Raw genomic sequence first — 12,262 nt, 5'->3', positions numbered from 1 at the left:
TATGACTTATATTAATGATATTGGCTCTTTGAAGTTTGCAGATGATATTAAAATTGTTTGGGATGGCCAACTGTATCAAAGATGCTGTGGACTTAGGGAGACCTAGATAATTCAATGATGAAGATAAACCCACTTGAAGTTAAAAATCTATTTTAATGACGACTGGTATAAGTATTAAAATTATATTTAAAGTAATGTATGGAACAACGTTTCGACCTTTGTAGGTCATCTTCAGGTTAACAAGAGCTTGAAACAGACTATTGCACAGCACATCACTTAAAGACGAGACTGTGAACGTGTATGGAATTGTAAGGGGCGATGCAGTTAGATATTGGACTATTGATTAATACAGGTATAAAGGTACTTTTCATATTGGGTCTATTTTGGTTTGAGTTCCTGTACAAGTAGGGCTGCTTTAATTTCACGTTTATTTTTATTTGTTTTGGTGTCTGATATTCTGGTGTTTTCCATAGTTATTTTGTGCTTATTTGGTTTCCAGTGTACAAAAGTGTGCGAAAATATTGTTTAATTTGAGTTTTCTTAAAATTCCTTTTCATTTTACTGCATCGCTTTCTATATCGTAGAAACAAGCATATTATGGATTTTAGTTTTGTACCTCAAGTGGGACATTGAATTACGAGAGCTGGCCTCTAGGATGATACCTGCGATGGTGGGATTGTTCTAACAGAATATACTAAATTTTCTCGAAATCTGGATTGTGAAGAAAAAGCTTAGTGGAGCACATCTACTGAAAATATACGATATTGTGTATTACCAGAGTTTGATGTCCAGATTAAGAAAAATCACTGAGCTATCACTTAGTGTCTTGTAGTAGGTTGTTTCAGCTCTGTATTGATAAATTTAATCTATTTACAACACAAGTATTAAGGTTTAAAATAGAAGCTAATATTGAGATATTAAATAAACTGTAGTTCGTGATCTTTAGAACCTGCTTTCCACTGGTACGATGGTTTGTCTCTAGACTTATTGAACCGAGTTTGAATACATATTATATAGCTTTATATGTAATTACAGACAAACAAACAAACATTCATTAGGTCCAAATATGAGAAAAATGATGGACAGGTGTCTAATTTTAGTGGTATTTATATAATATTTTCTGTTAATTGTTGTGTTTGTTATTCAGAAAGATAAAGCATAAGTTACAATTGGCGTTTATTTCGTAATTGCACTCAATTATACAATTTTCTAACAGATACCGAACAAATACAACGAGATAACATTGCATATTTATTCATCTTTCTTTAAACATAACTAAATATGTTTGTTTTTAATTTCGCGCAAAACTATACGATGTCTTTTCCTTTACCAACGAATACTGGGATTAGACACCACAACTAAAACAGGCGGACGAGGTGGCCGAGAGGTTAAGGCGATGGACTGCTAATCCATTGGGCAATGTCGGCGTGGGTTCCAATTCCATCATCGTCGGACGTTCGGAGATAATTTTAACGTCCCCCGCTAGTACAGCGGTATGTCTCCGGATTTACAACGTTAAAATCAGGGGTTCAATTTCCTTCGGTGGGCTGAGCAGATAACTCTTTGTGGCTTTGGTATAAGAAAACACACACACAACTACAACATTAAACAGATATTATCCCTATGTGTTTGTTTTATAACCCTTGGTTAGTTTTTATTCATAACCAAAATACAGGTATATTTTCTTGTCAAATTAATTAGTTTTACTTGAATTTTTAAGACTCAAGCGAATAGCAACTTTATGCTGAATATTTATATCAGAAATTGATGTCTTCATTTATCATTTGTTTGACGCATGTCGATATATTTTACTTCTAAAGGACCAGCAAAAATATACGTTTCATATTATGTATTATATTAGAAGCTCTTACGTCAATGTATGAACCACAATGGCTCACAAAGTTAAAGAAAGTGAATATGACATATTGGATGAAAATTTTCATTTTCGACGTCTTGCTATTAAAATTCCTGATGTAACTTTTCCAAAATTTATGTATCATGAGAAGAAAATAGAGACAAACGGATTTTGGTCAGTGTTTGGCTCATTAGGTTGAAGCTACTTTTATATGTATGTTATTATCGTTACGACGGTTAGTATTAATTGTAATCCTTGAATAAAACTTGTATTACAAAATTAAAGTAAATGTCAATGTCATTAGCAATCAGTGAGGGATTAAATAAAGAAATACTACAATTTATATGTTGAATGACTAGACAGGGTTCATGTAATTTTAAGGGTTTTCTAATGCGCTGGAACAGTGCGTCAACCTTATCAATGTTTTCTTCGGTTTCAGTATCAGATAGTACCACTGGAGTTGTGTTTATGCTTTTACATTTTAGTTTCCAAGTATCTTTCAATGGGACATACAAAGAGTGATTTGTTTGTTTATTTCTGAATTTCGTGCAAAGCTACACGAGAGCTATCTGTGCTGGCCGTCCCTAATTTAGCAGTGTAAGACTAGGGGGAAGCCAGTTAGTCATCATCACCCACCTCCAATTCTTGGCTTACTCTTTTACCAACGAATAGTGGGATTTACCGTCACATTATAATGACCCCACGTCTGAAAGGGTAAGTTGTTTGGTGCCACTGGGATTCGAACCTGTAACCCTCAAATTATGATTCGAGCGCCCTTACCTCTTAGCCATGCCGGGCCACACAAAGATGGGTCAAAATGAAGGGCTCCACAGGAGAAAACTTTATGGAACCATCTGTACTGTCTGTACTGCAGAAACAAACTTTGAAGAAGACATCTTGCATTGCTCAGGATTCTGCATGCAAGAAATATTCTCCATTACCTCTTCTTTTTTTTTTTTTAAATAACGTAGTTTCAAGTTTAAGGTCATTCCCAGAATTTTTTAAACAGATTGTTACTCCTCGCCAAAGTAGCAAACAATGTAATCTTCTATCTTGAAAGGTAATCAAACAAATACACAGACTTTGAACACACAATATTTAATGGAGAAAGATGCTCTACAAGTAAATATATTTTTCAAAGTGATGATGTTTAGAAAATAACATCTGAAGGAAACATCTCGAAAACTTGCTGTCCTGCGAGTAATCTGAAAGTGTAGTATAAGCGAACATATTTTTAAAGCAATATGTTCATAGACAGAACAAGAACATCTGAAGCAAACGCTGAGAGACGTGTTAGAGTACAATTAATCTGTTGATGAATAACTAACACTACCAAAGATCAAATAAATACAGAGGCATCACTGAGGACATTACTTCAGAGAAACACGCCAAGAAACTTCAGTTATGTGTTTAGTTTAAACAAATAGACGTTTTTGGAGTTATAGGAGGTTACCGAAGCTATAAACGAAAATCGAGGAGATGTTGAACTAAATAAGCAGACGTCAGCGAGCTTGTAAGGAGATATACAAACTTTTATGTTGTACCTGAAGACCTCAATTAATAAGACGACGCTATAATAGGACCATTGTTCTCGGATGATGGAGGAAATACTTTACATGTATAGAGAAGAGGTCATGTGATCAGATAAATTAACCAAGTCCGTGCTAAAAAAAGAGTATTTGTAATTAACTGGAGAATGTAGGAGTTCGTAAACAAAGTTTGACAGTTTAACGGTATGTCGGTAAGAGTTTTTTTCACGAAACAAACACAGAGCAATAGTAAATAGGAAACCAGCTGTTTCTTGGGTAGGCTGAAAATCACCCTTCTACTAACATAAAAAGAACTTGGAAAATAAGCTTAGTGAGTTACTTAGGTAAGTAATTCAGACAGCTCAGTATCTCAGTCATAATCTCAACGGAAAAACTGGAAGATGTCTTTATATTTAAGCTCTTTGTAAGTATTATTAATGCCATTATTCCTTAACATCAGTCACCATGATAATAGAAGTAACTAACTGTCTATAGTAAACCTTAACAAGTTCGACTGTATATTTATGTGTAGTGCTAAACGTTTGAAAGTGTAAATAAAGTGTTTTATTGTATCTCAGGTTCGAGTCTATTTTGTTTCAACTGTAAAGCCATGAGTTAGTGCCCATGAGCTCCATTCGCTATCTGTCATCCACACTTAATAATACATTTTGCACTTGACAGTGGGTAGTATTCGTCGAAGCTCCAAAGGCTAAACCGATTCAACCAACTCGATCTGTCCGCAGGCCAGTCCACGACTCCGTCGAGTGACAATATTATGTATTCTCGTAAACCGTGAAATGCTGTGATAGGCAATGTATGTGCCTGTACCACATTGTATAAGTTGAGAAAAAGTTTGCTATACAGAAATCGCTTAGGTGTGTTAATTTCTTTAAGTGTGCTATAACGAACCATCTAATGTTCTCCAAATACTTAAGTGATATACTTTGCTTACAAACTGGGGAAAGATAATCCTCCACTCCCTTAGTGATTATCATATTTAAATTTTGAAAAAAATTCATTGTCTATTTGTCATTAAAGAAAACTAACACTTCTTTATTGAAGTTTACCCAGATTACATCGACATATTCATTTTGAAAATGTGAACCATACAATGTTAAACCATTGCTTAGCATCTCGACTCGAATGTGGCCAGTAAAACCCTCGAAACACGTTAACACAAATACATGCGACGTTTAGTATATTCGAATATTCATGTTATGTAAATTCTGAAGTATTTCCTGCCTAATAGCCATCGGACTGCTAGTTGAAACAGATTGAGAACCACATATCATTAGTTGATAACAATGGTACAGCATATCCTACTGCATGTATATTTACTTGTACAAATGCTACATATTACGTGTATTCATGCTATGTTCCTCAATCTGCACGGTTTAAGCTTCAACTTTTTGTACATAAAGAATATTTCAACCTAAATTTGTATCCTTCAGTTGCTCTTTCCAAAGTTTTTAAAGTGTTAATTGTCTTACTTACCCACAAATGTAGTATGCTCCATACGTCTTGATATCACTATAGCAGAAATGTCTATGACTCTCCCACTTGATGTACAAAGTTTGGAAATGCACCAAACAGACAATGTCTCACTAGTATTTTCGTGTTATGAACACAGGGAATGTAGTATGCAGCATGCAGAATTTGTGCAAAAAGAGAAGGAACTAATGGGAAACAGATAAAAACAACAACATTATTTTAACACATAGAACAGTATGTTTATTTATTCATATTGTGACAATTGTCTTGTGCACCAGATAACTAAAACTCATACAGTCTACATGAACTTGTTCTAGATGAAGAAGACATCCAGTTACACAATTAAAACTGTAACTGTATACATTTTCTTTGTGACTTTCATTGTTTTAATGAATAACTATTTCGAAAATTGCTTTCTAATACAAAAGATATTAAACATATGGAATGCCTGTATAACACACTTTTTTTGTTTTTTTTTAAACTTAATAACCAATTATTTCCACCCGTGTACTAGACAAGGAGTGATGTAACCGACTGTGGTCCTTGTAAAAACACATAAATGTCAACACAGATGACGTAACCCCATAAAAATGACACATGTATATCTTTTAAATCAAGCGATATGAAAACCTTAAAATGACGTAGTTCAAACACTTTTATAAAGGCCAAATTACAAACTCTAGGATACCTATTAATAACAACTTTTATTTAATTCGTCATACAGTAAAGGAATGTGATAAGTATAATAAAGAAAATGAAATCTTTAATAAAAGTAATTTCAAATAAGTTCATAATATTGACTCTTCGACAATAACTGTACGGGCACTCAATAGGGCAAATACATATGCCGTACAAAGTTGATCATATATGGCCCTTAAAAGAAGGTAAAATATATCTGTTTTTATTCATCTTTAAGGCCCGTTTTTGGTAAAACGAAAAGAAACAACATTTATACATATCTAAGTTTGTTTGTTGAAGTTAAGCACACAGCTACACAATCGCTTATTTGTTCTATGCCCACCACGTGTATTGAAAGCCAGTTTCTAGTTTCAGCCCATAGACATTCCGGAGTTCTACTGGAGGCACAAAAATATGGTAATAAAACCAAATCTTAATATTAAAACAGGAGAATTTTTCTTTTCGTGACCATGAGCTGCCAAAAACTAATGACGTCTAAAGTTGAATTACCGTCCAAATGTGTACCAATTTAGTCCAAATTCAATACGCAATCTTAGAGAAATATTGATGAAATACACACACATACATACACAAACAGGGAAAAACATAACCTAGCTCTACGTTCGTAGGGAGGGAAATAAATTTTCCGGTAAATAGTTACTCCTCTCATCTGCAACATAAGAAATGACATACATGAAGACGAAAGTTTAGGAACAGGATGTGATCAAAGATTATGAGGTCATACTTTGGAAACGGATTTTTTTTTTTCAACGTCGGAGAACTGCACTTTTCACCCCAAAATATGGGTTCTTATTCAATTTCCTTTTGATATATTAATAATTCCCCTAGTAATCCATACGTCAACTCTAATTAAATCTGTCATTTTATCGGACAAATTTTGTTGATTCATCGTAATTTTCTTAACTAGCAGCCAAAGTAAGTCAGTAATAGATTAGAATCAAAGAGGGAGTTTCTTTAGGGACGCGTTGCTAAGCAACCATAAGAGAAGGAATTTTCGGTCACCATGACTCATACAGAACATGTTTATCCTGTCAATAAGTAATTAATTAATTCATCCTAAAAAAGACGCTTAACACTAATTCATCAGTTAATTGAATTTCATGTCCTAAAAGAACTATATCAAGTAATTAATGATTTCACTGCATAACTTTTTTTTTTTCAAATTTTTGCTTCCTAAAAAGTTTTTGCTGATTGTGACAGGTACTTGGTGGGTATGCACAAATACAGTTTTAATTTTGCTTCATCACGTAGGAACTCTGAGAAATCGACAGTTAACTGTTTACTGGCAATAACGTATTTAATTGCGTTTATGTTTCTAATATGCTATTAAGTTCAACATAATTAAAAGTATTTTTCTCCTGATTTTCGTTTGTATTCAATGTCCGGTGCATCACGTTGCAGTGTCCAACAGTAGTCAGCAAGCATTGACGGATTCCTGTTGCCCTGATATCGTTTTTCTATTGTAGAAATGTCCTGGTGAAACCTTTCACCGTGTTCATCACTGACAGCACCGAGATTTACGAGGAAGAAGTCCAAGTGTGAGTCTTGATCACCAATTTTACAGCCAAAGTATAGATGATATGCTTTCTTCACAAGAGCAGTCATTGAGCGTCTCTGATGAAAAAGCATATATTCGCTACAAATATAGCAGAATGTATGACGGCTGTTATGACATTGACGAGACATATTGACCGACATCAATGATCCCGTAAAACGTTTATAACACCTAAATTACTTGTTACAGTGCTATATTCTGAAACAATACATACACACTATAAGATCTATATTAATCCAATGAGCAGCATCTGTGTATGCAAGCCACTTTTTTATAGCCTGCTGAGACAATGTCAAGCTGGCTCCGGCCTGCCTAGGCATGCCCGGATTGCATACTTCCACAGAACAGCTTCCAACCTGGCCTCATTTCATGTTTGGACATGCCCAGACTGCACAAAACATTGTTCATAGGTCTTTTACAGAAACGAAAATTTTTGACACAAATTAAAAAAAAACAAAAACATGACAAAACTGAAGATTTCGATGAAACGGTACGTGATGAGCAAATTCGGATGTGATTTTCGTGATCAGCATCCAATAATCTGTAAGGAACATTCCACAGTGTTCAAGAAGCAAAAATTGTGTTGTGCAGTGTTTTGAGTGATATAATAATATATCAAACAGTATTTAACGTAACACAATTATATACACTTACCACGCACGTTCTACATGTATGTATGTATAAATGGCCCTAAAAATGTTGATATCATACAATAATTGAAACTTATGGTTTATTCAACAATTTGCATCATCAATAAAACGTTTATTATTCGATAACACTTTTACTAATTTGTAACATAATTTACACGTTTCCTTATCACATGTTTTACAAATGCATAGTCCGAAAAGGAATGCACATTAAATTTCCTTTCAAATTATAAGTTCTGAAAGGACGATATCTTACTTAAAACTTATTCTTTTATTTATCAACCAAGTGTTTAAATATTTTCAGTAGTATAATAAAATATCAAAACAACATTTCACCTGAGATGATCACAAATATATACGTTTTACTACGCACATAATACATTCTGTATGCAAGAACAATGTTGTACAATAATTAAAATCTTCACTTTATGCATCATATAACATCGTCAATAGAACGATTATTATGCAATAACACTAGTAATATTTGATGACAAAATAATTTACATGCTTTACAAAGGTGAACTTTTACATATAGTTAATCATTGTTATTATTGTGAGATATCAAATATTCTGTGACAGTATAAGTCATCAACGTTTTGATTTCAATATGTAAAAATTCATTATCTGTAATTGAAAAAAAATTGAATTACTTACATTTTTTATATAATCATTTTCCAGTGAAAACCGTTCACAAAGCTTGTGAAAGTGTGTAATATATTTTCAAACTGTTTATAGCTTCTTACAGGCAATGCTCGTCATGACACTGTTTCACAAATCATACATAACCAATAATCACCCTCAGAGCTGAATGAATAATTTACTGATCACTAATTCTTAAATACCAAAACTTTCAAATAGTTTATCACAAAACACGCATACAAACAACTGTATATCTTTTCTAAGTTCAGAAAAATTTAGAACTTGTTTTTGATTTCCACGATATAGACAATTATGTGTAAGATCATGTAATTAAATGTAAAGCTTGGAGTTATTGATGTAACCAACACACAGATTATCAAAGCTGTTACTTAAAATACCAGAACTTTCAGACTGTGTAAAATAAAAACACTAATAGCAAATCACGTAGGTACAATCTGGAAACAGAAGTATAACTGCAAATGTTACACACGTTAGTGTGGACTAGCGTCAAGACAACATTTTTGGAAGGTGTCAGGTGGTCACACATACAGCGTAAGGCTTTGACTTAACCAATCGATAACCTTTGCTTATTAATCACATTCAAAAAATATATTACATGTTCCTATCAAAACATTATGTACATTTAAACATAGTTGTTTTTCTAATACACTAAAGAATATTACCTGTATTTTTTATCATTTCGCTTGATAGATAAATTACAAAACAGTATTCTGTGATTACATATATAAAACTCATATTTGTCAGTTCCAGAAAAACTGTCATTGATATTCAAACCACTGATTGTTTTGATTAAGAAAGTGTACAGATTTAAAAAACAATAGAATAAGAATGACCAAGTCAGTTTTGCAGTAACTAGATATCTAGTCCAAGGACCAAGTGATTAATGTTTTAAATTATTGTTTAGTGTTTGCCATATATGCATACATATTGAATATAGTTACTATAATGCTTTTATAATATTAATATTTTCTTTTACATATCGCTAAATCAATTCAATTAGACTGTAATTATAATACAGAAAATATTTAATAATGAACTTTATATACTAAGTTATATTTTAATTACTGAAATTTAAAAGTTATTTGCCTAACGTTTAAATGATTAATTTATTACTTAATGTAGGTTATTATGTAAAACTATATTATAATATAAAGTGTTTTAGTCCACATAAAATATAATCAAAGTTATATTTAAACGTGAAGTTTTATGTATGGAAAACTTCTATTAAATTCAGTTATATATTTATAATATATTTAATGTTTACATAAAAGTTTTTATTAGAATAAAAGTCAGCTATAATACTCTGTTCCTATACATGTACTTACAATATATTTGAAATATATGGTTCACTGTAAATGCATAGTGACACATATTAGTTGATAACATTTTTTTTCAATTTAATTAAAGTGCACGTTTCTAAAATGCAATTGTCAATGATGAAACACTATCGTTATCTATATACGTTCATTACGTAAATCATACAAAAGACTTAAATCTATATTCTAAATATTTCATGGGTAAATCCGTACCATCTTGAACTTCTGTCGAAGATAATCACATGGTCATTTATGCTGTGAGTGTAAGCACGATCATAACATTATCTTAATAACGTCATCAATGATTAGAAAAAAGATACAGTAACTATTTTAGAGGATCATTATATATATTCTTTAAATAATTAGTTTAATGATCTTTAAAATTACAAAATTTTACCATTTTGTATATAATATTCATTTTAACTCATGTCATACAAATAAAATAGATACAACTTTGCAGCTGTAATTCTGTCACTGAAAGCCACTAACTAGTATATTTATTATATATAAATAAAATGTCGGAAACACATATTGAAACATTTATTTATAAAACACCAGAATACACTGTGATACTATGTACAAAAAGTTATTAGTTTATAAATAAATGTGAATTTTAGTATTTTATGATTAACTTGCACACTATAACTATTACTTTCTAACAAACCTCTGTCTGATGTAGGAAACTCATGGTTCATCATTTACCGATGTAAATGTAAATATATGTATGTAAAATCACGTATTTAACAATCATACTGACGTATTTGCGGACTAAACTTCAAGATAAACTGATATGCTATTTCATAAAACTACTTAGTTTATAATATACCGACTTACACTTCAATGTAATAATACCTGCCATACGTACTTGATCAAGTTGATTAACATAAATCTGATATGAGTGGCAAGTTATCAAAGTTTCTTTACTCCAGGAACTATATAAAATATCTGAACACTAAAGTGTTTGTTCCACTTTCGTGCGGACTATCACAAACCACTTTCATACACCTTAAAAAAAACATGTATGTAAAGTATCGCACATACATAGGTTTACTTTCTATCATTACATAATAAACTTTCTAACTAAACTAAACTGTATGTCCAGCATTCTGCATGGCTACTCCATGCATTTCTTGAATAAAATTACTTTCATTTTCTTAATTAATTTATTTCTCAGTTTATCAAAGATACCCACTGTACCCAAACTTTCCTTAGACACCTGCTTACCTTATTTCGGGAGATAAAGCTTCAAAATCACCAAATGGTCCAAAGGTATGTAATATATACTATCTCGAACTTGAGCTGAAAGTTATAATGAAACCAAATTTCAAAGGTAAAATATTCTCGCTACAAACATCGTTTACTTATACACTCGCAAAGACAGTGAACACATTGTGAATATGTACAAAATCTGGAGGCGCAACACATGCACAATACCAAAACAGGATAACCAATTTCTCTCTCTAACTTTAAACTTCTCTCAAGAGTCAAACATAACACTGTACTTCTTCAAAAAGAAACATTATACATAAGACTAGTCCACGTTCCTAAATCTTACACAGCTTTCATTTGATTAAAACTTAATTTATTTATTTCATTTTCTTGTCTTTCATTGTATATTCAAATTGTTTTTAATGTGTCGTTTCTGTGTCTTCGAAAACATCTCTATACCATCATGATGGCCATGTATATTTAAGTTGTAGATTGATCTCATTGATACGCTTCTCTAAAATTCATGTTAACTTCAAATCAAGTTTGTTTTTTGTTTTTGAATTTCGCACAAAGCTACTCGAGGGCTATCTGTGCTAGCCGTACTAATTTTGCAGTGTAAGACTAGAGGGAAGGCAGCTAGTCATCACCATCCACCGCCAACTCTTGGACTACTCTTTTACCAACGAATAGTGGGATTGACCGTCACATTATAACGCCCCCACGGCTGAAAAGGCGAGCATGTTTGGCGTGACGGGGATGCGAACCCTCGGATGACGAGTCTTAACGCGCTTGGCCATGCCGGGCCCAACTTCAAATCAAACTGACACTTTAGCGTACAACGTAAAACGACGTTGTCAGTGTCAGGTGGGTATTACAAAACTGGTTTATAATACTGACAAGTAATGTTTATAATCTTAATAGTTTCAAATAATGAAACAAGCTGTTTTAAAAAGTATCTATCAATCATTACTAGAACATTCCTAACTTTCCTCAAAGCTACTTCTTAACGCTTCTGATTATATGATCCTAATAAGTCTCAAGATGTTGCCTACTGTTTAGGTAACCATAAGGTACAGTACAAAATCTTACACCCATGGTAACATAGGTCACGTGTTGTGTTCAATAAAATATCTGGATATTTGAATATTAATCCATGACAGATATTGTACACATTCCTATTCCAAGAAATATCCAATGAAGGATAAATATCAAGACAATTTTTTGATTCTCTTTGCCAGTTGACTTGTACAGGGTAGATAAAACGACATTATAACTGTAATTAAATATAGTTCTGCAGTCTC

The sequence above is a fragment of the Tachypleus tridentatus genome, chromosome 2 (genome assembly GCF_004210375.1).
Source record: "Tachypleus tridentatus isolate NWPU-2018 chromosome 2, ASM421037v1, whole genome shotgun sequence".
NCBI lineage: Eukaryota > Metazoa > Arthropoda > Merostomata > Xiphosura > Limulidae > Tachypleus > Tachypleus tridentatus.
This window is presented reverse-complemented; position numbering follows the sequence as displayed.